The following is a 27,000-nucleotide window of genomic DNA, read 5'->3' on the forward strand; positions in this document are numbered from 1 at the left end:
GTAAATTCGAACAAGAGTTGGGTCAAATACAAATAAAACCGTAATACTTTTGGGTGCGATCATACCAGCACTAATGCACCGGATCCCATCAGAACTCCGTAGTTAATCGTGCTTGCGCGAGAGTAGCACTAGGATGGGTGACCTCCTGGGAAGTCATCGTGTTGCACCCCTCTTTTGCTATTTTTTTATTTTAATTTTTTTGTAAAAAGAAAACCTAGGTTTGTTTCGAGGAGTAAATTCGAACACGAGTTGGGTCAAATACAAATAAAACCGTAATACTTTCTGGTACGATCATACCAGCACTAATACACCGGATCCCATCAGAACTTTGTAGTTAAGCGTGCTTGGGCGAGAGTAGTACTAGGATGGGTGACCTCCTGGGAAGTCCTTGTCTTGCACCCCTTTTTTGCAATTTTTTTTTTTTTTTTTTTTTTTTTGTAATAAGAAAACCGAGGTTTGTTTCGATTTAGAAATGAGCGCAAGTTCGAACATGAGTTTCATCAAATACATGTAAAACACCAATTCTTTCGAGTGTGATCATGCCAGCACTATTGCGCCGGATCCCATCAGAACTCCACAGTTAAGTGTGCTTGGGCGAGAGTAGTACTGTCTGACCTTCAATTATTTGCAGTCCTTAATCTGAGGAAGGAAGAAAAGCAATATGGAGAAGAAGAAGAAAGTTGATAAGTCCCCTGTGAGTTGAAGTGTGAGTAGAAAGTTATCTTTGAGATCTGACACACACCAAACAAAATGTTGTGTTTGAGATCTGCATCCAAAAAAAGGAAATCGGAGTCGAGCAGCGCTGCCGGCCAATCGAAAAAACTAAAGACAAAGAAAACTAGTAAAGGGAAGGTTGTGGTCAAGAATACTAGTAGGGGGAAGGTTGTGGTTAAGAATACTAGGAAAGGGAAGGTGGTGGAAGAGAGAGAAGATGAGGAAGATAAGAAAGAGAATGTTAAAGGTAGCATAGTAGCACCTGTGCAGCTGCGATGTACCTTCTCACACATGATAAGTTTGGTACAAAAATTTAAAGAAGTGGGAATTCCAAAAAAGTATGTTGATGAAATGAAGAAGACACCATTCTGGTTTATGTTTTATGAGTTATACAACAGTGGGATTGTTGAAGGAAACAAATTCAAGCCAAACAAAGAAATATTCTATCTCTTGGACAATTTCAAATCAGTACATGAGGAGGAATTTGAGATTGGTAAAAAAATAGTAAAGCTAATTGTAGAGGAGGTTAGTCTCATGTTTGGGCTGCCTATCACAGATACTTTGGTTCTGTTAAATAGGACTGTTGGAGATGATGAAAAGAAAACCAGCTTCATTAAAAAGTACTTTGGTGATGGCAACACCAGGTATTCCAAGTCTCATGTTGAAGATGGCATAATGAGGACTTTGGCAACCACTGATGAGCAATCTGCAGCTGAAGATATTGCAAGGCTGATGGTCGCTTTTCATGTTGGTTAAATGTTTCTTTAGCAATGCCAATTACAGAGCATCATGGCCATTGATCAAGGCTATTGACAGCTTAAATACACTTAGAAGTCTGTCTTGGCCAACTACTATACACATGGAGTTAATTGATGCTGCCATTGAATACAAAGAAGCAAAAATACAGACGATCAATGGATGCACTATAATGTTTTTGGTATATTCTTTAACTCAATATCCTTAATTTATGGTTGTTTGTATGTTTTTATAACAATTTGTGGGTATGAACAATAAATGTTCATAGCTATTGGTGGGTATGAACATTTAATGTTCATACATGGATACCTATTGGTGGGTATGAACACTCAATGTTCATTGTTATTGGTGGATATGAACAATGAATGTTCATACATGGATACCTATTGGCGGATAGCTAATAGTGGGTATGAACAATCAATGTTCATAGCTATTGGTGGGTATGAACAATGATTGTTCATACATAGATACCTATTGGTGGATATGAACAACCAATGTTTATAGCTATTAGTGGGTATGAACAACCAATGTTCTAGCTATTGTTGGGTATGAACAACCAATGTTCATATATATTATTAGTGTATGAACATTGATTGGTTTAATGTTTGGTTTATTGGTGTGTAAACTAATATGGCTTTCGTCACGTGCGTTGCAGTTTTGGTTTTGTGAGCACTCTGTAGTCATCAAGAAGGTAGAGGACCATGAAACCAAATTCCCGAGGTGTGCAAGGTCGAATTTGAAGACCTTGATTGATGCGTTCCGAAAGACACCAATAACAAAAATAGCTGCAAGTCAGATTATTGTTGATGCTGAAGTAGCAACGGAGGCTGAAACGACTTTACTTCATGACATGTATAGTGATTTAGTCACAAACAATGAAGTAACAGTCCAGCCTACTGTAGAAAATATTGATGCATTGAAACTGGAGAACAAAGAACTGAAGGAGAGGGTCATTGAGCTTGAAAAGCAAATTATGTCTTCCAGAGATGAAATTGAAAAGTTAAAGGAAAAGTTAAAGGAGAAGCAAGAGAGGGATATGTCTGATGAGGTTGAATTGCAACCTAATGAAGTAATGGATGAAGTCCACCCACCAAAAGAAGTGCAACAGGGGCATCCTAATGAAGTCACGGATGCAGTCCACCAGGCTGAAGTGCAGCAGGTGCATTCTGACAAAGTCACAACTAAAGTAATGGATGAAGTCCACCCACTTATTGAATTGCAACAGGTGCATCCTGATAAAGTTACAGATGTAGTGGCTGAAGTGCAGCAGGGGCACTCTGACAAAGTCACAACTGAAGTAATTGATGAAGTCCCCCCATCTAAAGAATTACAGCAGGTGCATCCTGATGAAGTCACGGATGTAGTGGCTAAAGTGCAGCAGGGGCATTCTGACGAAGTCACAATTGAAGTTGCGGATAAAGTTCAGCAGAGTAAGAATGCCGCAAAACCCTTTGATGGTCCATCATTTGATCTACGCCTAACCTTGTCACCTTCAGATAAAGATGAGGAGAAGGATGTCGAGGGAGCCAAGAAACCTTGCTCACTTGTAAAGCAAGTGAAGCAAAATAAAGAAAGGAAAAGTAAAGTGATTGGCGAGGATTTCACTGGAGATGGGCGAAAAAATAAGAAGAAAGGTGACACTGGCAAGCAAACTCTTGTTGATGACAGTACCGTTCGTTCTCTGTTTGACCTGAAGACGTGTCGATACTATATGGGTTTGGAAGAAACCCATCGAGAAGTCATTGACACGTTCTTCAAAATTGCGGACAGTGGGTAAGTTTAAGATACCAAAAAATAATATTTTGAGTAAATATGTTGTTTGACTAATGGTTATTTCTTATGGTTTTTGAATAGTTATTGCTTGGTCAAATGGAACATTACAAATTCAAGGTGTTCTAGTTGAAGATATTCTCTTTGATAGAGAAATTGATCACCAGGTAAATTTTATTCATACCATAATTGGACTATGAATAATTATTGTTCATAGTCTTTAGCTATGAACACTCATTGTTCATACCCACAATTGGACTATGAACAATCATTGTTCATACTCCAGCAATGGGTATGAACAATCATTGTTCATACTCGAGCAACTTGCCAAGAATCTGGTAGCTATGAACACTCATTGTTCATACCACAATTGGACTATGAACATTATTTGTTCATACTCCAGCAATGGGTATGAACATTCATTGTTCATAGTCATAAGCTATTTATGTGATGCCAATTTTTAAAAAACACTTATCCATTCAACAGGTCATTGACTGGTGGGCGATAGAACTTCAACAAAGGAAGACTGGAAAAGCAGAGACTTGTCTAGTATCTGCAAACTCCAAGGTTAATTTTTTATAAAAAAAAAATATTGTGTCATCTATTATTATTGTCACATTCTTATTATTTCACACAATTGTTGACACAGAGATTGTTGGAAGAAGTAGGATTGGAAACCATATTGAAGAGCATCGACTTCAATATGAAATTCATTGCCATTCCAATTCATTCGGACAATCATTGGACTCTTCTTGTGTTGGAGTTAGTGGAGGGACAACAAGCAAGATGGTATTACTTCAACTCCCTAAGCCAGACAAAAAAGGGGTTGGAAGTTGCAAAAGAATTTGTGAGTTCTACATTAAACACTTAAATTATATAAAATTTTTTCTGTTAAAATATAAAGAAATAACTTATTTTAATTTTGCAGAAGAAGGTACTAGTTGAGTCAATAAACAATCTTATCAGAAAAGGGGGATTTGAAAATCCAACTTGTCAGTAATAAAGGAAGAATAGTTTCACCAAAATGTCCGCAACAAAATAATAGGTAATTATTTATTTATGTGTTACATGTGTGAACTATGATTGCTCATACCTATTGGGTATAAACAATGAGTGTTCATACCTCAGATAGCTATGGACATTGGTTGTTCATGCCTCAGATAGGTATGAATACAATGATTAGTCATATTTAGAAATGATTGTGATTTGACTGTGTATTCTCTAAATTGATTGTGTACTCTCTAAATTTAGGTATACAATAGGTATGAAAAATGACTTTTCATGCATTAGATAGCTATAAACAATCATAGTTCATACCCATAAGAACTATGAACAATATTTGTTTATACTCCAATACGTATGAATACAATGATTCCTTATATTTTAGCATTGATTGTGTATTCTCTAAATTGCAGCATTGATTGTGGGCTCCATATCTGTAAAATGATGGAAATTTTGTATGAACAAGGTCATATGGATTTCTATCAATTTATAAATGAAGAGGAAATACAAAAGCTGCGCCCTCACATTGCATGCAGAATGCTTTCAGACTTGCTGAGAAGTTGGAGTAAAGAAAATCATGATTTTCAGGAAAATTATAGGAAGGGAATGTTTGCTGAATGATTGTGAGATTTTAGAAAGGGAATGTTTTACTAAATTAATGTGAGGAAGGCAAAAAACAATATATTTTATGGTGTGTTTTGTGCACAATGATATTTTGTTTATGAACAGGGAGCGACTCTAGATATTTTGTGGTGTTTTTTGTGCACAAACATTTTTTTGTGCACAATGATATTTTGTTTATGAAAGTTAAATATTGGTGTTCTTAATGTGTTCTCTTATTATTATTTATATTTTCTTTATTTATAACTAATTTTCATATTATTTATATCCTTTTTCCTAACTGATTATCATAATTGGGGCTATGAACATTTATTGTTCATACCTGTTTAAAGGTATGAACAATGAGTGTTCATAGCTCCAATAGGTACGAACAATCAATGTTCATGTCTGTTTTGGGTATGAACATTTATTGTTCATATATGTTTTGGGTATGAACAATCAATGTTCATATCTGTTTTGGGTTCATGTTTTTTTGGGTATGAACACGGATTGTTCATACCCAAAGAAGGTATGAACAATCAATGTGCATATCTGTTTTGGGTGTGAACATTTATTGTTCATATCTGTTTTGTTCATACATATTTTTCATAGCTAATGTTCATAATTTGGGGTATGAACAATCAATGTTCATAGCTATTGTTCATACATGGATAGGTATGAACAATCATTGTTTATAACTGATGTTCATAATTGGGGCTACGAACATTTATTGTTCATACATGTTTAAAGGTATGAACAATGAGTGTTCATAGCTCCAATAGGTATGAACAATCAATGTTCATGTCTATTTTGGGTATGAACAATCAATGTTCATATCTGTTTTGGGTTCATGTTTCTTTTGGGTATGAACACGGATTGTTCATACCCAAAGAAGGTATGAACAATCAATGTTCATATCTGTTTTGTTCATAGCTATTGTTCATAATTAATGTTCATAATTTGGGGTATGAATAATCAATGTTCATAGCTATTGTTCATACATGGATAGGTATGAACAATCATTGTTCATACCTATTGTGGGTATGAACAATCAATGTTCATAATCGGGTTGTTTCAGTTGGGTCGGGCCATTTATTTTTTTTCTTCAGGGGTATACTTGACCTTTCATCTACCCGAGCTGTTCTTATTTCGCGTCAAGGGTAAACTTGAACTTTCATCCACTCGGTCCTTGTGAGTGATTACAAAAATAACGTGCCCTCTAGAGTTTCTCTTTCGGCCGATTTGTCCTCTAGAGTCGCTCCCTGATAAAGAAAATTGTTTTAATACAATGATATGGTGGGAACACGAGCAAGGAAGGTCGGGTGCCCTTACATTTGTCACTGAGGTTCGGTCCTATTCAACCCGGTTTGGACAAGTTTGACCTGTTTGACTCAATTTTGACAATTGACTAAGTTTGACCCAAAAATAATAATAATAAAAAAATAAAAAATAAAAAAAACTTTTCAAAGCAATAAAAATAAATGATGAATACTAATATCATGGGGTTCTTACCCTTCAATATGATAAAATATTCATCAAAGTTTTTGTTTTCTTCATCGCACTTTTGACAACCACTTGATCACTAATATCATTTCGGTAACCACATTGTGCAACATTAAAATTGTTCGCAAGAACAACGTTGATCTTACTGACAACCTCATGGATGGATCAGCTTGAACTCACAATGGCAGTCTTTTCCAATCCAAGTATACTTGAACGTACTTGATTGATTGATTGAACTTGAATATCACCATCCCCAGCATCCATCTTTCATCTACAGCAAGTTACTTATCTTCCCTAGCAGTGTTCTTTTGTGTCTTCTTCCCTCATTATTAGAATCTCCTATCTCCAGTGGATCTTCTAGCTCTCTCCAGTGAGTACGTCTTTCGTCAGTGTTTGGTTATCACCATTATATGAGAATCTTTAATCTAAGTCAAAATCATGAATGAATTGATATATCCATTTGATTTCACCAGTTTTTCAAAATTAATTTGAAAATACCAAATTTCAAAAAACATTTGTCCCTTGATTTCAAAAAGTTGTTCATCCTTATCCATCACCATTTTTAGCCTAAGTGCTTGGCCTGAGCGCCATTATATATCCTATTATACACTGATGTAACAAGACATAAAATACATGCATTAGAAGGAGTGATACCTTTGGTTGACTACTGAAAAAAGGTAAGACGTAAAACACGCATTTGTAAAGTAGGATACCATCCTCTCTTGAGTGACAACCATTTTCAACCGTGCTTTCACAAACAACTTGAAAAAAATTGAGGATTTCAAATATCCAGGGAAATGCCCTCTTTCAAAAATATTTTTCAAATGAATTTTCAAAAATTGCATGAGATATTTTGGCTGGAGCTTGGCAAAAATAGTGTGTTTCCATGGCTTTGCCGTTCTGTTGCAAGCAACCTCCGCCAAAGAGGGGCAACTGTAGACACCCCATTTTTGCACCCCAAGTATAATTCATTTACGATTTTGCCTTGAATTAAATTTGATCATATAAGGTGATTTACATTCCAGAGTCTTCATTTCTACATCAAACTTCTTTCTTTTCATCTTCTATTAGCATCTTTAGACTCTTCTCATCATGTTCTAGCTATGGAAGAAGTTTCGTTATTTTTTGAATTTTGAGCTGGAAATGACCAAAATGCCCCTGTAACCCTTTGGAGCCCAAATTCCGAATTTTCCACTCTTTCTTTGGATGAGATTATTTTATATGTGATTTTCCCTTAAAAAATCCTTCGGAATGAGTACAAGCTTGCCTAGGTATCTTTTGGATCTCAAAAACCCTAATCTTGCCCTATCCCTTTTCAGCCCGTGGTGCACGTTGTTCAGTGCAATATATTTTTGAAGTGAGATTTCGACCCAAGGGTATTTTTAAGAGTTCATGGGCCTACCTAATGTATTAGTGAACAATTTTTGTGAAGAAGAGTTTGCATAATTTTGACCTAGTCAAAGGGAATTTGCAGTGTTAAGAAAATGGTCAAAATGGGCCTTTTTGGTTGGATTTGGACATGTGCTCATCGGCTGTGGATCTAGATCGTCTTGGACCTTTTCATTAGGGTTTCTAGACTATTCTCAAGCCTCCAAAGCCCTAGATAACCTTCATTATTTGTTTGATTTGATTTGATCCTTAAAATCAAGTATATTTTAAAGAATATGCCATTTTGGAGCCATGTTTGGAAACTCAAGATTGTGGGAATATTGAGCACGTCTAGGGTTTGTATTTTTGCCATAATCCATCTACAAAACCTAGAAATCATGGGCCAAGATCACACCTTTCTTTCCACCTCTTGAATCAAGGGCCAGATTTAGGAGGTGCATCCAGAAAAATATCAAGCCATTGAATTTTTTCTTAATCAACACTCAGCCTTTGGATCAAACTCATTACCATATTGGAATCCACGCCCAAACACTATAAATAGGGGTCTCATTCACTCATAAAAAAACATCTGAAGCTAGTGATTTGAAGCTAATAATCTGGAACTAATTATTTAGAGCTAAGGATCTTCAGCTAGTTATTAAGTACTAATAGCCTAGTTGTTTTCCTTTCTTGAGTGTTCTTCATTTTAGCCTTCTTTTCTTCTTTTCGATCCTGAGTTGAAGCACCTTTTCACCAAAAATTGTTTCTTCTCCTGAATGACCTATTTCAATCCAAAAATCAAAGTTGTCATTTCAAGATCAAGTTCATCATCATTCATCAACAATCAATTAATCAATCAACAATCAAGTATGAGGCAACATTCCATACAAGGTGACATCTTTCTTTTTCTCTTTTATTTTAATTAGTATTGCATATTAGGATTATTTGTTTTTTAGTTTTACTCTAGCATATAGTTATTTGCTTTTAAATAATTTAGCGAAGATCATATATCCAATTTCGTAATAAAATTTCAACCTTTCTTCATTCACCTATTTTAATACATTACACCTCAATAGAAGTAAGGCTGGTTTTACTAGGCGAGCGTGGGTGCCTAACACCTTCCCACATCGTACCTTGACTCTCAAACCCAATAATCATCTAGTTTCGAGGGCTAGTCCTTCACATAGGTTTTACTCAACTTTTCCTTAATAAAGTTAGTGGCGACTCTAAAATCAATTTCATAGACCTACGTACACATTTTTGTGCGTACACTTCCACAAAAAGATTTCCAAAGGAAAGAGTCACTGAGTCATCCGGCAATTGATTTGGGCATTAGCGGTTGCCAAGAAATGACGCCCTAAGATGATGGGAATAGAATCATGCGCAATTTCTGTGTCGAGAATAATGAGGTCAGCTGGGTAGTAAAAGACTTGAACTTTGACCAGAATATTTTAAACTACACCCTTGGGATACTTAATAGAATGATCGGCTAGCTGTAAAGTCATTTTGGTTGGTTGAAGTTTTGTTAGACCTAGTTGTTTATATAAATAAAAATGGAGTAAGTTAACACTCGCCCCGAGGTCTAATAGTGCAGTTGTTATGAATGTAGTACTATATATTTTATTTTAGTTTTACTCATACCAACAAATTCAATTTGCTGAACCATGTGTATCAGCTTATTTCATGACCCATGAGGGTGATGTCTGAAGACCGAAGGCAGGATAAGGGAGGAGAAACAAGATGCACGATAGCGAGTCTGCGGAACCTAAAGTGAAGTGGGCCTCAGATGGGCAAAAGAGAAAGGGGTGTTGGTGACTAGGTGAGGGGCAGAGTAAGAGTGAGAAGAGGAGAAACATTGTAGAGAAAAAGGATATCCTTAAAAGGAGAGGTTAAGAGTCAGCGACCAAGTTATGAAAAAGAGACCAACGAATGGAGAAAGAGATGGAAGAGATATAAAGAGAAAGATAGAGGGGAGAAGAGAAAAGACTGAAAAAAGAAAGAAAGAGGTGAAAAACAAGGAGAGAAGCTGTAATTTTGGGTTAAGAGAGAGGGAGTTCTTAGTGTGTAACACATTTGGCACCGTCTATGGGGACGAGTTGGCCAGCGATCTAGTGGTAAAAATAGAAAGTTATAGTATGGTTACAATAGCTAAAAGAGGAAGAGGGAGACCCAAAAAGGTGAGGGCTGAGGCTGTTAAGGAAGAAACCATGAGTGTTGAGATGGAAGAAATGGAAGAGGAGGTGCAAGATACAACGGCAGAAGCAACAAGACTTCTACAAGAAGAGGTAGTGAAGTTGAGAGATGAGAATGAAGAACTGAGAAGAGAAAGAGAAACCACACAGGGGGAAGCAGAGACAGGAGAACCATAAAATAATGAAGTAGAGGGTAAGTATGAGGAAGCTCTTCATAGACCAGGAATGAACCTAAGGGAGGCATCACGCTGGAAGTAGTCCAAGTAATGATTGGAAAGGATAGAGAAGTAAACTATCCGGCGGAAAGGGAGAACCAAGGCGTGGCGAAAAAGGTGGTGGCAAGTCTTAATCAGATCCCGCTAGCTGATTCTATCTTGAACTTAGAGGTACCTAAAAGGTTCACACAACCAAGGTTTGAGAGATATGACGGGAAGGGTGATCTTGCAGACCACTTACCCCACTTTATGCAACAGATGCCGCTGTGGCAAGAGAGCAAGTATGATGGGCTCAACTGTATGATGTTTCCCGCCAGCCTAAAAGGGGGAGCTTCGGACTGGTATTATTGATTGGTGTCGCGAAGTATATGTAAGTTCGAGGAGTTGGAGTAGGCATTCGTGGACCACATCATTCATCAGAAAAGGAGGGTGGTCGACATTGCTGATCTTTTTAATGTCAAGCAAAGATCCAACAAGACACTTCGGGAGTTTTTGTGTAGATTCAAGGAAGAGACCCTACGAGTGGAAAATTTGGATGAGCATACTGCGGTCATTGCTTTCCAGCATGGGTTGAAGCAGGGAACTAGGGTCCATGAATCTATGACCAAAATCGAAGTCACTACATTACACGCGTTGTATCCGAAGGTCGAAAGGTACATATGTGAGGACATCTTGCAGAGAAATACAAATGAACCCAATAAGTCAGAGAAATCAGTGCAGATTGTAGGACAGGAGGATCGAGAAGGTAGAGACAAAGCTGTGGCAAGAGAAGGGGGATCCTATAGGGGAGAGACACATAAAGCAGAAAGAGGCTGAGACCAAGTTAGGAGGGACATCCGAGAGAGGAAGCCATACCGCAAAATAAATTCAACGCCTTTGAACAAGCCGTTGGAGGAAATCTTGCCATTAATCAAGGGGTAGTAGTACTATAAAGGGCCGCGAAGTACTCCTAGGGAATTGGAAGGGAAGCTGTTTTGCGCATACCATCATATCATGAATCACTCAACCAACAATTGTTTCACGTTGCAATGGCTGGTGGAGAGAATGATAGAAAAGAGAATGCTGAGGGAGTTTGTGAAGGAGGTACGCCCAGTCGAAAGAGAGTCGGTAGTGGCCAAGATCCTAGGTACAATCACATCATCTTTAGTGGAGAATCGTTGGGGAGGAACATCCACAGGGACAAGGTAAGGAGGACGACCAGCTTGCAGTAGATAAATGAGGTTGTGAGTATTTTGCGGCCAATTCCGGGAGCCTCCATGGGAGAGGGAATGATAGAGTTCACCTGAAAGGATCTGGAATTAGTAATCTCGCCTCATGAGGATGCACTGGTGATCACGATAACGATGGGTACATGGTGAAGAGGGTGTTAATAGACTGTGGAAGCTCAGTGGATTTGTTATTAAGGGACACGATGGAGGAAATGAGCATCGAAAAGAAACAGATGAAGTCCCCCAGACTAACTTGTTTGGGTTCAATGGCAGTATGACAGAGCCAATAGGGGAGTTAATGCTACCGTGACTGTGGGACCGGTGACTGTATTTACTCGCTTTGTGATAGTAGACACCAACTCGCAATATAATGCCATCCTGGGAAGAAGATGGATTCATGAGATGAAGGAAATCCCATCCACTTACTATCAAGTAATCTGCTTCCCCACCAACGGGGGAATGTACGAGATAAGAGGAGATCAAGTTGTGACACAAAACATTCACCAGTTGATAGTTAAAGGTTTGTTCCGCGCACTAGAGAAGGATATGTTAGGGAAGGGCAAACTCCTAGCATAGCAACTACAGGCCGTGACCGAGGTTGAGGAAATGACCGACGGTGCAAAGACGATGGATAAGATTGAGACTGAGAATATAGGCGTTGTGGAGGAAGAGAAATTTGTACCCGTCGGGGCCAGTTTACCGGAGGAATGGAAAGCAAGGTTGACGACCTTCTTGACAGAAAACAACGACGTGTTTGCATAGTCAATAGAGGACCTGGCGGGACTGGATCCTGAGTTCGCGTCTCACAGACTGCATATGAGAGAAGGTGCAAGACCCGTTAGGCAAAAGATGAGGGGTGTTAAACCGCAGTATGTGCAAGGAATCCAAGAGGAGGTACAAAAGCTGAAGGAAGTCGGGATAATCCGTGAATGCCAGTTTACAGAATGGCTCTCAAACATAGTGGCGGTTCCCAAGAAGAACGGGAAAGTAAGGATGTATGTCGATTTCACAGATGTCAACAAGGAGTGCCCGGAGGATTCCTACCCCTTGTTGTGGATCGACGAACTGGTAGACTGAACCATTGAATTAAAGATCTTCTTCTTCATGGACGCGTCAATGGGGTACAAACAGGTGGTAATGTACGAGCCCGATTAGGAGAAAACCGCATTTATAGTAGAAGGGGGAATTTGTTGTTATACCAGATTGCCTTTTGGACTGAAGAACACGCAGAGGAAACATTTCAGAGAATTGCGGAGAAGATGTTTGAGAGAAAAATCAGAAAAGGTATGGAAATCTACATAGATGACATGGTAGAAAAGAGTATGACCGAGGAGGAACATCTGGCGGAGTTAAGTGAAACATTCTCTATACTGCGAAAACACAAGCTGATGTTAAACCTGAAAAAATGTACATTTGGGGTGACGTCCGGAAAGTTCTTAGGGTATATTGTTACATATCGCATAATAGAAGAAAACCCGAATTAGATCAGGGCTTTACTGCAAATGCAGTTACCACAGACTGTGAAAGAGGTTTAGAGGTTGGCCGGAAGAATTGCAGCCCTCAATAGATTCATCGCGAAGTGTTCAGACAAGTGTAAACTTTTATAACTCCTCTTAAGGAAGACAACCGACTTTCAGTGGACCGCAGCATGTGAAAGGGCTTTCCAAGAGTTAAAGGATTATTTAGGAAAGGCCCTGATCCTATCGCGTCCAGGGCAAAGGGAGAAATTGTATCTATATTTGGGGGTGTCACTGTTGATAAAGGTAGTAGACAAGGCAAAGAGGCTAGTTTACTTTCATAGCAAAATAATGTTAGACGCAGAAATGAGATACATCAGGATCGAGAAATTCACCATGGCATTGATTTCCTTAGCGTTGAAACTAAAACCTTATTTCGATGCTCACTCGGTAATTGTGGTGACAAAGTTGTCACTTAAATAGGCCTTGAAGGTTGACAAATCAGGAAGAATGTTGAAATGGGCGGTGATACTGAATTCTTATGACATTGAGTACCAAATCAGGACCACGGAAAAGGCACAAGTTATGGCCGAATTCCTGGCAGAGTTCCCTACCGAGGACCCTACTTAGGGGGAAGAGAATATTATGGAATAGGAAGGCGACAACATCCATGACCCTTTAGACCTTTGGGATATGCAGAACGAATAGAGGGTTTTTACAGATGGGTCAGCTACCGATACAGGGAATGGAATTGGGGTGGTATTGGAAACACCAGAGAATAATCGACTAGAGCTGTCGATGAAGCTGGGGTTCACGACTTTGAACAATGAGTTAGAGTACGAAGCGGTGATAGCAGGGTTGGACTTGGTAGCGGATCTGGGTGTGAGCGAACTGACAATTTATTCTGATTCCAACTTGGTGATATGTCAAGTGAATGGAAGGTTTACGGCCCGATGCCCAAGAATGGTGAGGTATTTGGAGGTATTACAAAGAAAGGCGAGCAAGTTCATTAAGATCAGGTTTGCTCATCTAGGTCGTGGAGAGAATATACATGCCAACGCATTAGCATATGTGATAAGTGCCCAAAAAGTGCATTTTAACCCTCGATTATACCTCTTGTTTACCCATTTTAGTGGACTAACAGTGCTTGTAAGTCGTGTTTTATGATTCTATAGGTGAAAAAGAGTGTTTTGTAGAATATTAGAGAAAAATGGGTAAAACGGAGCAATTCGGAGCATTAAAGATCACATGGGAAGCCCGTGGACAATCATGGAAAAAGCCAAGGAGTTGAAGCTATGAAAGTTGCGACTTGGACCTGTTCTAAAGCTTATTTGGAAGCATAAGGCAAAAGGATTCGTTGCTTGGACCAAAGCCCGCAAAAGAGGAAAGAAGGATAGAGCAAAAGAGAAAAAAAAAACTCTCACATGTGGGATGCAAGGCCCGTGCGTCCGGATGCGACTCTTGCGTCTGGGACGCAAGGATCATGCATCCAGATGCATGAACCGACATTGTAGCCCACCTCTTTTATAGTTTTGGAAACGAAGTTGGACTTTGAAGGAAGTTGATTTGTAATAGGAAACAAGCCACAGTTTGGGATGTTTCTAGAACTCATTGTAACCCCAATTAATAGAGGACTTAAGTGCCTCATGAAACTCGCCAATTCACTTACATTCTTGTCTCAAGAACTTGAGGCAGAGAGAGATTAATAATAAAAGATTCGGTTTTAACTAGTCGAGTTTTAATAAATTAGTTGTTCTAGTCTTATGTTTTTCGACTCTTCTTCTTCTTGTTCTTCGTGTTCTTCCTTTTTCATGGAAGGCTAATCTGCTCCTTCAATGGAGGAGATGAAGCCGGTGTTCAGGGTTTGATGATTCTTCTGGTTCATGGTGTTCTCCAATCAGGTTAGTTCTTTATGTTTTTAGTTATTAGTTCCATTGCCAACACCAGGGGATGGAAGTATAGAAAAGGGTTTATGTTTTTCAATATTAATATCATGCTAGTGTTCTTTACTTTTCTTTTAGTAGTGTAGTTCTTTAGAGTTAGGGAAGTATTCTTTGTGTTTGTCTTAAGTGGTGATTTATTGAATGTCCGCCCTATTAGGAAGTACTCCTTGATGTTGCTCTCAGTAATACATTGAATGGCTGCCTGAGCTTTCATAAAATAAAAGCAGATATTAATAGCATAAACATAGGAACAACCTTAAGTAGACTTATTCGTTAACGATGTTTTGTCCAAGAGGGCATCAACACTCGCTTGATTGCCTAATTGTAGTCTACTTGTGAGAACAACCATGAAGCAGAAGGTCACAGATCAAAGGTATCGGTGGATTCTAATCTCTTGAATTCCCTATCCTATAAATTCTTAATAGTTTAGTTAGTTTAGTTTAGTTTAACATTAGAATCTACAATCTCTACAATCATAGTTTTTGATCCCTCAAACCCCTTTTTCAGTCCTGTCCTTCCTATAACATACACTTAAAAGTGGAACGATACCCTACTCATCCTTTACTTATTGAGGGATATTTAGGTTTTGATACGCTTCTGTTTTGTTCAACGACCATCATCTATCTACATCATCCATATACCATCTCATACACACAAAAAGACAACATGTGAAATGACGCCGCTGCTAGGGATATAATTAATTATAGCCCGAGGAGCACGTGTCAAATGGCGCCGCTGCCGTTTTAAGTTGTTTATGTTTAACGTTTTCTTTCAAGATTAGAAGTTTGGATATTAAGGTAATTTTAGCCACATCATCCATCCTTTTGAGAGAGAGAGAAGCTTGAAGGACATCTTGAAGACAAGATCTCCCATCCAGGTTAGTCGAATCTTTATTCTTTTTATTTAATTCTTAGTTTAGTTGCATCGTAGTTTAGTTTTATTGCTTTCTAGTATAATTGCATTTAGGATCTTTTCCACAATTGAAGTTGCAAGCAGACACAGTGAAACATCAAACTCTAGTGTTTCTTGTCTGAATCTTGACAAACAGACTATCGTCTGTGGGCAGTGGTACTTAAGCAATCCAAGTGATTCACCATAACCCTAGAAGAGACAGCTTTAGACAACGGGCGAGATACTAGCGGCGAAGCCCAACCCAGTTGAAGGAAAGTAGTTTTATTTTATTTTTTAAAAATCCAAAAAAATTAGTATAATTGTATTTTAGTATAATTTAAAGTAGTTACATATTAGTTTAATTGCATTCAAGCATAGTAGGATAGTTTTTCGTCATTTTCGCATAGCATTTTCTAGTGTATGCCCCATCGTCCATATAATCGTCCGGTAAGAACACAATAGTGGACATGGTTTAACAACCGACTCACAAGAATACTAGATGAGATTGATACAATGGCCGAACGCAATGATGGAGGTGTTATGGACCCAAATAATCTTGAAGCTATCCCACCCATGCAAGCACAACAAAAGAAGAAGTTGAGTGATTTCTATTCGCCAATCATTGGAGACCCACCCAGCAGATATTGTTTTTCCAGAGACGGAAGCTAACCAGTTTAAGCTTAGAGCATCAGTAATCTCTATGCTTCCAAAGTTCAATGGTTCAGACAATATTCAGCCTTATGTTCACATCAACAAATTTCTATCAGTCCTAGAACTTTCAAGAACTAGAATATCAGGGATGAGAGTATCAAGTTAATTCTTTTTCCACTCTCACTCGAAAGTAAAGCATCTGAATGGTTAACTGCACAGTCGAAAAATTCAATCAACAACTGGGAGAAGTTGAGAACAAAGTTTCTGAACAAGTTCTACCCACCCCAGAAGACAGATGCCATGCAGCAAGCCATCGATAATTTCAAAGGGAAGGTGATTGAAGAATATCATCAAAGCTGGGAAAAATTTAATAATTTGCTAGTCTCATGTCCACATCATGGTTATGATAAGAGCACATTGGCTCATTTTTTCTTTCGAGGACTTTTTACTATGAACAAGCAGATGATACAATCAATGCATCAAGGTAAGTTTACATCATTGGATGGAGAGGAAGCCTACAACTTTCTCGAGAATTTAGCTGAAGACACTCAATAATAGAGTACCAACAATGAGGATGTAGCTAGAGTGGAGGGTGTGCCGAAGCAATTTGGTAACCAAATTCGTGAAGACCCAAATCAAGCGATGCTATCAATTATGGCAAGCTTGTCAACAGGACTTGAAACTCTGAACAAGAAGTTTGATCAGTTCTCTATGAATCCTCCAAAAGCAAACAATTTCCAAGCTAAACCGCAGCCATCCAAGCCTTGTTATGTCATTTGTAAGCTATGTTCTGATGAAGGCCACACCACTGAAGAGTGTTCGTACTATCTGGATACGAATGTAAAGGCATATAGCATCAACTCTTTTTGAAGAAATAATTAGTTCAATACATCTGGAAGAAGTTATCATCACCATTGTCAATGAGCTGAAATAGACAAATCAAAGAACCCAGAAACTGGAGAATAACTTTAGTGTCATTCAAGGTCAGATAGGGCAAATCACTGTCACCTTGACAGAAAGATCGAAAAGAGCATTACCAAGCCGGCCGAAGCCAAATCCGAAAGGAAGAGGTGTCTTGAAAGTGGATAACCTGGAGATTACTCAGTCGAATGACCAAGTTAATGCTATCACCACTCTGAGGTCAGGCAAGAAGGTTGATAACAAGATTGTCTATGAACCAAGAAAAGATTCTACGGAGCCTGAGGTAACTTATGTTCCCACCATCCCACCCAGTTCTAACATTCCAGATATATCTAGTGTTGTGCCACCCGCTGAAGTAACTGTTGAGAGAGAAGCTAAAGAAACTACTATGGAAGTAAGTAAGAAGAAGCCATCACGAGTGACTCCACCTGTCACTCCACTATCTGTTACCAAGCCAACCGAAGCCGAAAGAAGAGAACCTACATTAAAGAAGTCGCCAGCGCCATTTCCTTCAAAACTAGTGAATACCAGAAAGGATGACCAGTATAAGGAGATTTGCAATGTATTTTAGAATTTACAGATTAATATCCCATTTCTGACTGCCATCAAGCAAGTTTCCTCGTATGCCAAGTTCGTGAAAGATCTAGTGAAGAAGAAGACCAACATTTTGAAAGAAGCTTTTATCACTCAAAGATGTTCATCGTACCTACAGAATCTAGCGGTTGTGAAACTAAAAGATCTTGGAAGTCCCACTATTACATGCAGAATTGGAGATTCTTTGGAGGATCAAGCTTTATTAGATTTGGGTGTCAGTGTGAATCTTCTACCATATTTCGTCTACAAGAAGTTGGGGTTGAAGGATCTTAAACCGACTGATGTTACTCTACAGTTGGCAGATAGGTCAATGAAGATACCTAGAGGAATAATTGAAGACGTCATAGTCAAGATCGAAGATTTCTATTATCCGGTTGATTTCATAATACTCGACACAGAACCTACATCTGGTAGGCAGATACCAATCTTTCTAGACAAACCATTCTTGGCCACTGCAAATGCACTCATCAATTGTTGAAACGGTAATATGATGTTATCTTTTGGTAATATGAGAGTCGAGACCACTGTTTTCCATATGTTACAGCAACCACAAGAGGTGTGTGCTGTGAACGAGGTATGCTTGATTGAAGCGTTAGCACAGGATTATCTGACTTATTCATATCCTGCTGATGAGTTGTTGAAAACTCTAATAGACTCAAACTGTGAGGAACTTAGTGTCCAGGCAATCAATGCGATTTTAGATTCATCACCTGTCATGGATGACAGCAAGTTCAAAGCAAAGTTTGAATCACCTATGCCTGATGGACCATCTAAAGAGCTTAAGAAGGAGCCGCCTAAGCTAGAATTGAAGACTTTGCCGTCTACACTCAAGTATGTTTTCTCGGGAGATTTGGGAACTTACCCAGTAGTCATTGCATCAGATTTGACTGAGGAGCAGGAATCTAAGTTAGTAACACTTTTAAAGGAATATAAGACAGCTATTGGTTGGACAATTGATGATATTAAGGGGATCAGCCCTATGATAGTTCAACATAGAATTCATTTGGAAGAGGCTTCCAAAACTTCTAAGCAACCACAGAGGAGACTCAATCCAAAAATGAAGGAAGTAGTTCGAGAAGAGGTTGTCAAACTCCTTGATGCTTGCATCATCTACTCTATTTCTGATAGTCAATGGGTTAGTCCAGTTCAAGTTGTGCCGAAGAAGTCCGGAACCACAGTGATTGAGAATGAGAACAATGAGTTGATTCCAACGAGGATTCAGATTGGATGGAGAGTTTGCATCGACTACAGGAAGCTGAATAGCGCATCAAGGAAAGATCATTTTTCATTGCCTTTCATCGATCAGATGTTTGAAAGATTAGCTGGACAAGCTTATTACTGCTTTCTTGATGGTTACTCAAGATATTTTCATATCCATATTCACCCTGAGGACCAAGAGAAGACCACATTCATATGTCCGTTCGGAACATTCGCCTACCATTGTATGCCTTTTGGTCTATGCAATGCACCGGCCACTTTTTAGCAATGCATGATGAGTATTTTTTACGATATGGTAGAGAAATACTTGGAAGTTTTTATGGATGATTTTTCAGTTTTTGGATCATCTTTTGAGGATTTCCTACACCATCTCTTCTTAGTCCTTAAACGTTGTTGCGATACCAACTTAGTTCTGAACTGGGAAAAGTGTCATTTCATGGTAAAGGAAGGGATAGTGCTGGGTCACCAAGGTTTAAAGGAAGGAATTCTAGTAGATCGAGCGAAGATTGATATTATAAATTATCTACCCAAGTTGAGAACTGTCAAAGATATACGTGCCTTCCTAGGTTACGCATGATTCTACCGTCGATTTATCAAGGATTTCAGCAGAATTGTAAGACCGCTATCACATCTATTAGGGAAAGATGTTGTCTTTGATTTTGATAATGTACTCATGCGTCGAAGCATTTATGAAGTTGAAGGAAGCACTCACTTCAGCACCAATCATTTGTGCGCCCGATTGGAGCTAGCCGTTTGAGATCATGTGTGATACATCTGACTATGCTATAGGAGTAGTTCTAGGACAAAGAGACAAGAAAGTGTCGTACACAATCTATTATGCTAGCAAGACTCTAAATGGAGCTCAGATTAATTATTCTACCACTGAGAAGGAACTTTTAGCCGTCGTCTATTCTCTTGACAAATTTTGTCAATATCTTATAGGTTCAAAGGTAATAGTCTATACTGACCATGCTACCTTGCATCATTTACTCACTAAGCAGGATGCCAAGCCTAGGTTGATCCGATGGATACTACTTTTACAAGAATTTGATTTGGAGATACATCATAAGAAAGGAACAGAGAATGTCGTTGTTTATCACCTTTCTAGATTACTAGTGGAGAATACGGAAGACAATTTAGAAATCTGTGAGACTTTTCCTAATGAACAGTTGTTCAATATATCAGGAGTACCATGGTACGGCCACATCACAAATTATCTTGTGACCGACAAAGTACCATCGCATTGGAGCAAGCAAGAAAAAGATTTATTCTACTCAAAGGCCATATATTATTTTTGGGATGATCCATACTTATTCAAGAAGTGTTTGGACCAGATTATTCGAATATGCATCCCAGAATCGGAATAGGAATCCATTCTATCATTATGTCATGATCAGCCTTGCGAAGGACACTTTGGCCCACAATGTATTGTAGACAAGGTATTACAAGCTGGATTCTATTGGCCTACTCTTTTTAAAGATGCAACTATTTATTGCAAAGTATGTCCAAGATGCCAATTTTTGGGTAAGACTTCGAAAAGGTTCGAGTGGCCTCAACAACCGATCCTTATCTCAAAAATCTTTGATGTATGGGGTATAGATTTCATGGGACCATTTCCGCCTTCTTTTGGTTACACCTATATTCTGCTGGCTGTGGACTATGTTTCAAAGTGGATTGAAGCAGTTCCTACAAAGATCGCCGATCATAAAGTCGTCGTGGACTTTCTGAAGAAGAATATTCTACCAAGATTTGGAGCACCGAGAGCCATCATCAGTGATAACGGTTCTCACTTCTATAACCGTATAATTGGGAATCTTATGGCAAAGTATGGAGTAATTCACAAGCTAGCTTTACCATATCATCCTCAGACTAATGGTCAAGCAGAAGTTTCGAATAGGGAAATCAATAGTATTCTGGAGAAGACAGTTAATCCTTCTAGGAAAGACTGGTCTCTTAGACTCGAAGATGCACTATGGGCATACATAACAACATTCAAAACACCCATAGGGATGTCACCCTATCGCTCGGTATATGCAAATGCGTGTCATCTACCTGTTGAGTTAGAACATAAAGCCTATTGGGTAGTGAAAGAGATGAATTTCAGCCTAGATCAGGCAAGAGAAAGGAGGAAGCTTCAGATCAGTGAATTAGAGGAATTGAGAAGTGATGCTTATGATAAGTCAAGGATTTACAAGGATAAGACTAAAGCATTACATGACAGAAGAATTCTGAAGTGAGAATTTGAACCTGGATAGAAGGTTCTGGTCTACAACTCTCGTTTAGAAATTTTCCTTGGAAAGTTGAGATCTAGATGGACGGGACCGTTTGTAGTAAGACATGTCACACCTTTTGGAGCTATTAAAGTAAAAGACATAAAGAAAAGGATTCGTTTCAAAGTCAATGCTCATCGACTGAAGCCTTTTCTGGAGTTACATACTGGAGACGTGGAGGCCATTTTTCTCAAGGATCCGATTTATCAGACCACTGTTAAAGCGGAAAATTGGGGTAAGTTACCTACACACCTTAAAGATTACATTCTATGTCTTGCTGAACATGTTACTCTGTCTAGTTTAAGTTTTTTGCATGAGGAAGCCAAGCGTTGTAACCTTGCAGACTCCTTAGGATCTCATTAGTATAAGTGTCACCGATAGCCAGGCCTTCATATTTTCATAACTTTATCCTTTACTGAGAGGAGTTGCAAGCGCCGGAGTCAAAGTCTCATAACTCTAGTAGACTGACTATAAAATGTCTATAGGAAGTAAGCATGTTGTCGAGAGATCATTTTTGAAATGGAAACCTAAGTGTTCACCACCTGTTAGTTTGTAGGATTTGCTCCCCGTTGACCTTCAAAGGAAGATTATTTCTATCGCTCGCGTAAGGTTCGATAAAAGTTCATTTGCACGTAAGAGGAGAGTGCATAAGCTAGGTTGGTGCAAGAATTGCCATTCTGAAATTTGTCCTGGGTTATAACCATTAAGAGAAAATTGTTGGTACAAGGTATATTTTTGTAAATCAATTGCTGAGAGAGATCGGAAGAATCCCTACAAAAGTTAAACCTAGTGGGTGGGAATACTAGTCTTGAGGATCTTACTATAAAGGACTCAAAAGTCTTGAGAATCTGACTTTAAAAAACTCACATTACGTCTTGGGGATCTGACGTAAAAACACCTAATAAAAATAAATAAAAAATAAATAAAAACAATAATAATACTGATACATGATTATGAGAACTAATGCTGATTATGAGGATTAATTTTGATTTGAACTAATTGTATTTGATTTTCTCTATTTTGTGAGCTTAACCTTTATATGACAGAGAAAGATCAAAATATTGATATTCGACATCAATGGTAATATCCTACCTTTTTCTCATCTATTTTATTTACTTCTTTATACATTGAGGTCAATGCATGCATAAGTAGGGGGAGGGTGTACTTGAGAAATGAATTTCAAAAATTAGTTTTCAAAAACAATTTTTGTTTCTATATCAGTACCATGAGAAAAATTAATTTTAATGATGAGTCTGGGATATATATTCTATACTGCTTAGTGTTGAGTTTGATAGATAGTTGATATTATTGATTGGGTTTATTCGTGAAAAACCCCCATTTTATGACATGTTTTTGTGTTTACCCCCCAAATTTTGAATCATCACAAAAGTCCCCCCACTCCGTCTTGGCCCCGTTCAGAAATCATCCATATTTACTTTATTGCCTAAAGTACCCTTGGGGGTAAACACAAAATAAAAAAAAATCCGTCCAAGCCCAACTAACTAAACTAAACAACGAATGGGTGTATAGGATCACCCTCGCCCTCATCTTCTTCCTACCACCGAACCAGCAAACCCTAACCACAACAAATCCAACTGTTATAAACTTTATACATTTTTCTTTCTTTTCTTTGAGTCGACTCATCATCTTCCCCAATTGAAACCCAAAAACCAGCAACACCATTATACTTCTTTGTTTGAGACAGCTATGTGGTTCGCCACAGAAGTAATTGTTTGAGTAAGTGAAATTCTCCAAGTTTGGCAATGTACATATGCTTGCTGGAATCTCACCAGATAGTTTGTTATATGCTACATTCAGTTGCTCCAAACTCTTCATATTACCCATTGTTTCAGGCAATGAGCCTACTAGCTTGTTGCGGCTAACATCGAAAACTATTAGATTTTTTAACAAACCAATCTCTGGTGGCAAACATCCGGTTATCCCACTATTCATGAGAATTATCTCATTTAGAGTATTTCCTAATCTTGCTAAACTTGAAGGAAAGCAACCACTAAGGTCATTGTTTGCCAAGACTAGTAATCGATACGGTGAATTGCCAATATTACTTGGCAAGTGAAGCGAATTTGTTGTTGTTTATGAAGAGTGCATCCGGTTTCATGTCGAAGAGCTTATTTGGTACATCACCTTTAAAGTCATTGTAACGAATATCGAGAAATTTTAGAGAAGAGAGGCATAAGACTACTTCAGGGAACTGACCTGCAAATAGATTGTTACTCACATCAAGCTCATAGAGGAGACGTAGGTTCTGAAAGCTCTTGAGTATGGTTCCACAGAAGCGATTAGAATTGATATGAAAAACAGCAAGATCAGTAAGTAATCCAAGTTCTTCTGGTAGTGAGCCACCAATGTTACCATGGTTGAGATCTATTCCTGCAACAGTTATTATGTGACGATCATCTCGGGCTGGTGCACAGTAGACGCCATTGTAATTACAAACATCTAGGCCATACCAATTGGAAGTGAAATTTTTTGGATCCGAGACAATCACATGTTTCCATGCTTGAAGAGCATCAAAAGCTTTTAATAGTCTTGGATTAAGGAGATCTAGGGAAGCTTGTTGAGAGGAACTAGGAAAAATAAGAACAAAAAAGAGGCCCAGACTAAGATGTAAGTTCATCATTTTCAAGACGAACAAGAACAGATGTGCTTTTATCCTTGGAATGTTCTCTGTGGTTTGATTATTGAGTGAACGTGTAATATATAAGAGAGTCGATGACTTGTTAAGTTTAATAAAGTATGTGGTATAATCAACAAATACAACTGACTATGTCACAATTTAAAACGAATGGAAGTGATTAGAACGTGAATATAGAATTGCTCTTGCTCTTGATGATCATCAGATAATCTGAATTCAGTTTGACTTTCACATGGTAACAAAGAAGTATAAATCTAGATGGTTTTTAGTTCATATTACTGTCCTGAGTCATAATGGTGTTACTAGTTTTTGGGTTTCAATTGGGGAAGATGCTGAGTCGACTCAAAGAAAAGAAAGAAAAATGTATAAAGTTTATAACAGTTGGATTTGTTGTGGTTAGGGTTTGCTGGTTCGGTGGTAGGAAGAAGATGAGGGCGAGGGTGATCCTATACACCCATTCGTTGTTTAGTTTAGTTAGTTGGGCTTGGACGGATTTTTTTTTATTTTGTGTTTACCCCCCAAGGGTACTTTAGGCAATAGAGTAAATATGGATGATTTCTGAACGGGGCCAAGACGGAGTGGGGGGACTTTTGTGATGATTCAAAATTTGGGGGGTAAACACAAAAACATGTCATAAAATGGGGGGTTTTCACGAATAAACCCTTATTGATTTCATTACCGCTTAGACTATTTATTATGCTCGGACATAGTTCTTGTTAATAGAATTCTTTATCAATGGAACCACCATAATACTCGGTCAGTTTTGTGTACTTTTTCTTGAAGAGAGATTTAACCCCCAGTAAACTGGAAGTAGATTTTTTTGACTTAGCTCGTGAGACTTGAGCTTTATACCCATTCTTTGGAGAGTTCTTACGAAAAATCCGAGTCTTAGTGACTTAACATCTTTCAGTTCTTTATGTCGTTGTATTATAGTCTCATTATTCATTGATTTGGTTAATCACGAAGTGACATCAACTGAGGAGATAGCCATTATTTCTTGTAGTCTATTCAAAACAGAGTATCATATTGATAAGTCAAGTAGTGAACCCATTCAACCTTTATCCCACCTAATAGGACCATCATGTTAAACCCTTTTGAGCCTTACAACAAGTCATTTTCTTTCATAAAACCCTTTACCATTGACCCAACTCCAGAGAAGGAGTATAGCCAAAATCCTTATCAGCCATACCCATATGTTTTTGAGAGAACTAGGGGGCACAAGGAGGAAGAAAGAGCACAAAAGGAAGATTACAAAGAAATATTAGAGAGATACAATGAAAACCATCATTATGTTCGAAGTGAAACAAGCTAGTGGAAAACAAGCATATCCAATACTAATCAAGGATATACAACTGAGCTAAAGAAAAAAAAAAAAAAAAAAAAAAAAAAAGTTGAACATAATGGATGGAAAAGCTAAGACAACGGAAGAATTTTCTCTGCAGTACAGAATTTGAAGAAATCTTCTAAAGAAATAAGCAAAACCCATAGTGTTTTCAAAAATAACCTTTGAATCCTTTTTACCTTTCCTTCATAAACCAATACCCAAACCAAGTTACAACCTATAACTTATCACTACAGTATGGTACGAAGTCTAGAATAGGTGGGAGGATGCTAAAGTGAAGGACCCGACATTTCATATGTGATTGACATTCTTTCCATGAGACTACTATCATCTAGAAGTCTGTTTTTCAAGGTAGTATGTGAGATGTTCGTATTCATTATTCTTTTCCCCACATACATGAGATAAAATAGTAGACCATCTTCTGAGAGATTCTTTTCTGAGAGTATGACCGGTGAGGATTGAAAGTCGAGAGTATCTATCTAAAGGTAAACTAGGGATTCCGTTTCTTGGATAGGAGAGTATAGGAGATTGACTTAGTACACACATAAGCCTTGATTGAGAATTTAGTCAATTTTTACTATCTCCCATCATAATCTATGAGTCTTTGCAGCAATGTAGTTAGCAATGGAGACCGTCTGTTAGAGTAAGCACTAAGTGGGTAAGGAATTTCTTTCTCTAAAAAATACTATCATTCTTGAACATGTTATTGATTGATTTTATGGGTATATCACCTGAAACCCCTCACGAGACTATAACTCATCCTTTTTGGGGAACTTAAAGGTTTAAAGCCTTGTTGCATATGGTGAATGCAATCATAATGCCTACAAAAGTAAGTTAGGAATTTATTTTTATTATTAGGATGTGATTTTGATCACTTATCTCTTTTTATCTTATTTGCTAAGAGACTAGCAAAAGGCTAGTTGGGGGTTGTGATAAGTGCTTAAATAGTGCATTTTAACCCTCGATTATACCTCTTGTTTAGCCATCTTAGTGGACTAACAGTGCTTGTAAGTCGTGTTTTATGATTCTACAGGTGAAAAAGAGAGTTTTGTATAATATTAGAGAAAAAGGGGTAAAATGGAGCAACTCAGAGCATTAAGGATCACATGGGAAACCCGTGGACAATCATGGAGAAGGCCAAGGAATTGAAGTTATGAAAGATGCGACTTGGACCTGTTCTTAAGCTTATTTGGAAGTCTAAGGCAAAAGGATTCGTTGCTTGGACCAGAGCCCGCAAAAGAGGAAAGAAGGATGGAGCAAAAGAGAAAAAAAAAACTCTCGCGTCTGGGATGCAAGGCCTGTGCGTCCATACGCGACTCTTGCGTCTGGGACACAAGGATCGTGCATCCAGATGCATGAACTGACACTGTAGCCCACCTCTTTTATAGTTTTGGAAATGAAGTTGGACTCTGAAAGAAGTTGATTTGTAATAGGAAACAAGCCACGGTTTGGGATGTTTCTAGAACTCATTGTAACCCTTATAAATAGAGGACCTAAGTGCCTCATGAAACTCACCAATTCACTTACATTCTTGTCTTTAAAACTTGAGGCATAGAGAGATTAATAATAAAAGATTCGGTTTTAACTTGTTGAGTCTTAATAAATTAGTCAATAAAATATTCGGTTTTAGTCTTAATAAAAGATTCTAGTCTTATGTTCTTCGACTCTTCTTCTTCTTGTTCTTCGTGTTCTTCTTTCTTCATGGAAGGCTAATCTTCTCCTTCAATGG

At 38.2% G+C, this 27,000-nt stretch overlaps 3 pseudogenes; 2 read left to right on the forward strand and 1 right to left on the reverse strand.

The window, feature by feature from the left end:
* Positions 1 to 51: 51 nt before the first annotated feature.
* Positions 52 to 170, forward strand: LOC147475002 (5S ribosomal RNA; annotated as a pseudogene).
* A 113-nt stretch (positions 171 to 283) lies between these two features.
* On the forward strand, positions 284 to 402 carry LOC147475003 (5S ribosomal RNA; annotated as a pseudogene).
* Positions 403 to 22,620: 22,218 nt separating this feature from the next.
* LOC147475004 (leucine-rich repeat extensin-like protein 6 pseudogene) lies at positions 22,621 to 24,565 on the reverse strand (annotated as a pseudogene).
* Positions 24,566 to 27,000: the final 2,435 nt, after the last annotated feature.

The sequence above is a fragment of the Coptis chinensis genome, chromosome 9 (genome assembly GCF_015680905.1).
Source record: "Coptis chinensis isolate HL-2020 chromosome 9, ASM1568090v1, whole genome shotgun sequence".
Taxonomy (NCBI): domain Eukaryota; kingdom Viridiplantae; phylum Streptophyta; class Magnoliopsida; order Ranunculales; family Ranunculaceae; genus Coptis; species Coptis chinensis.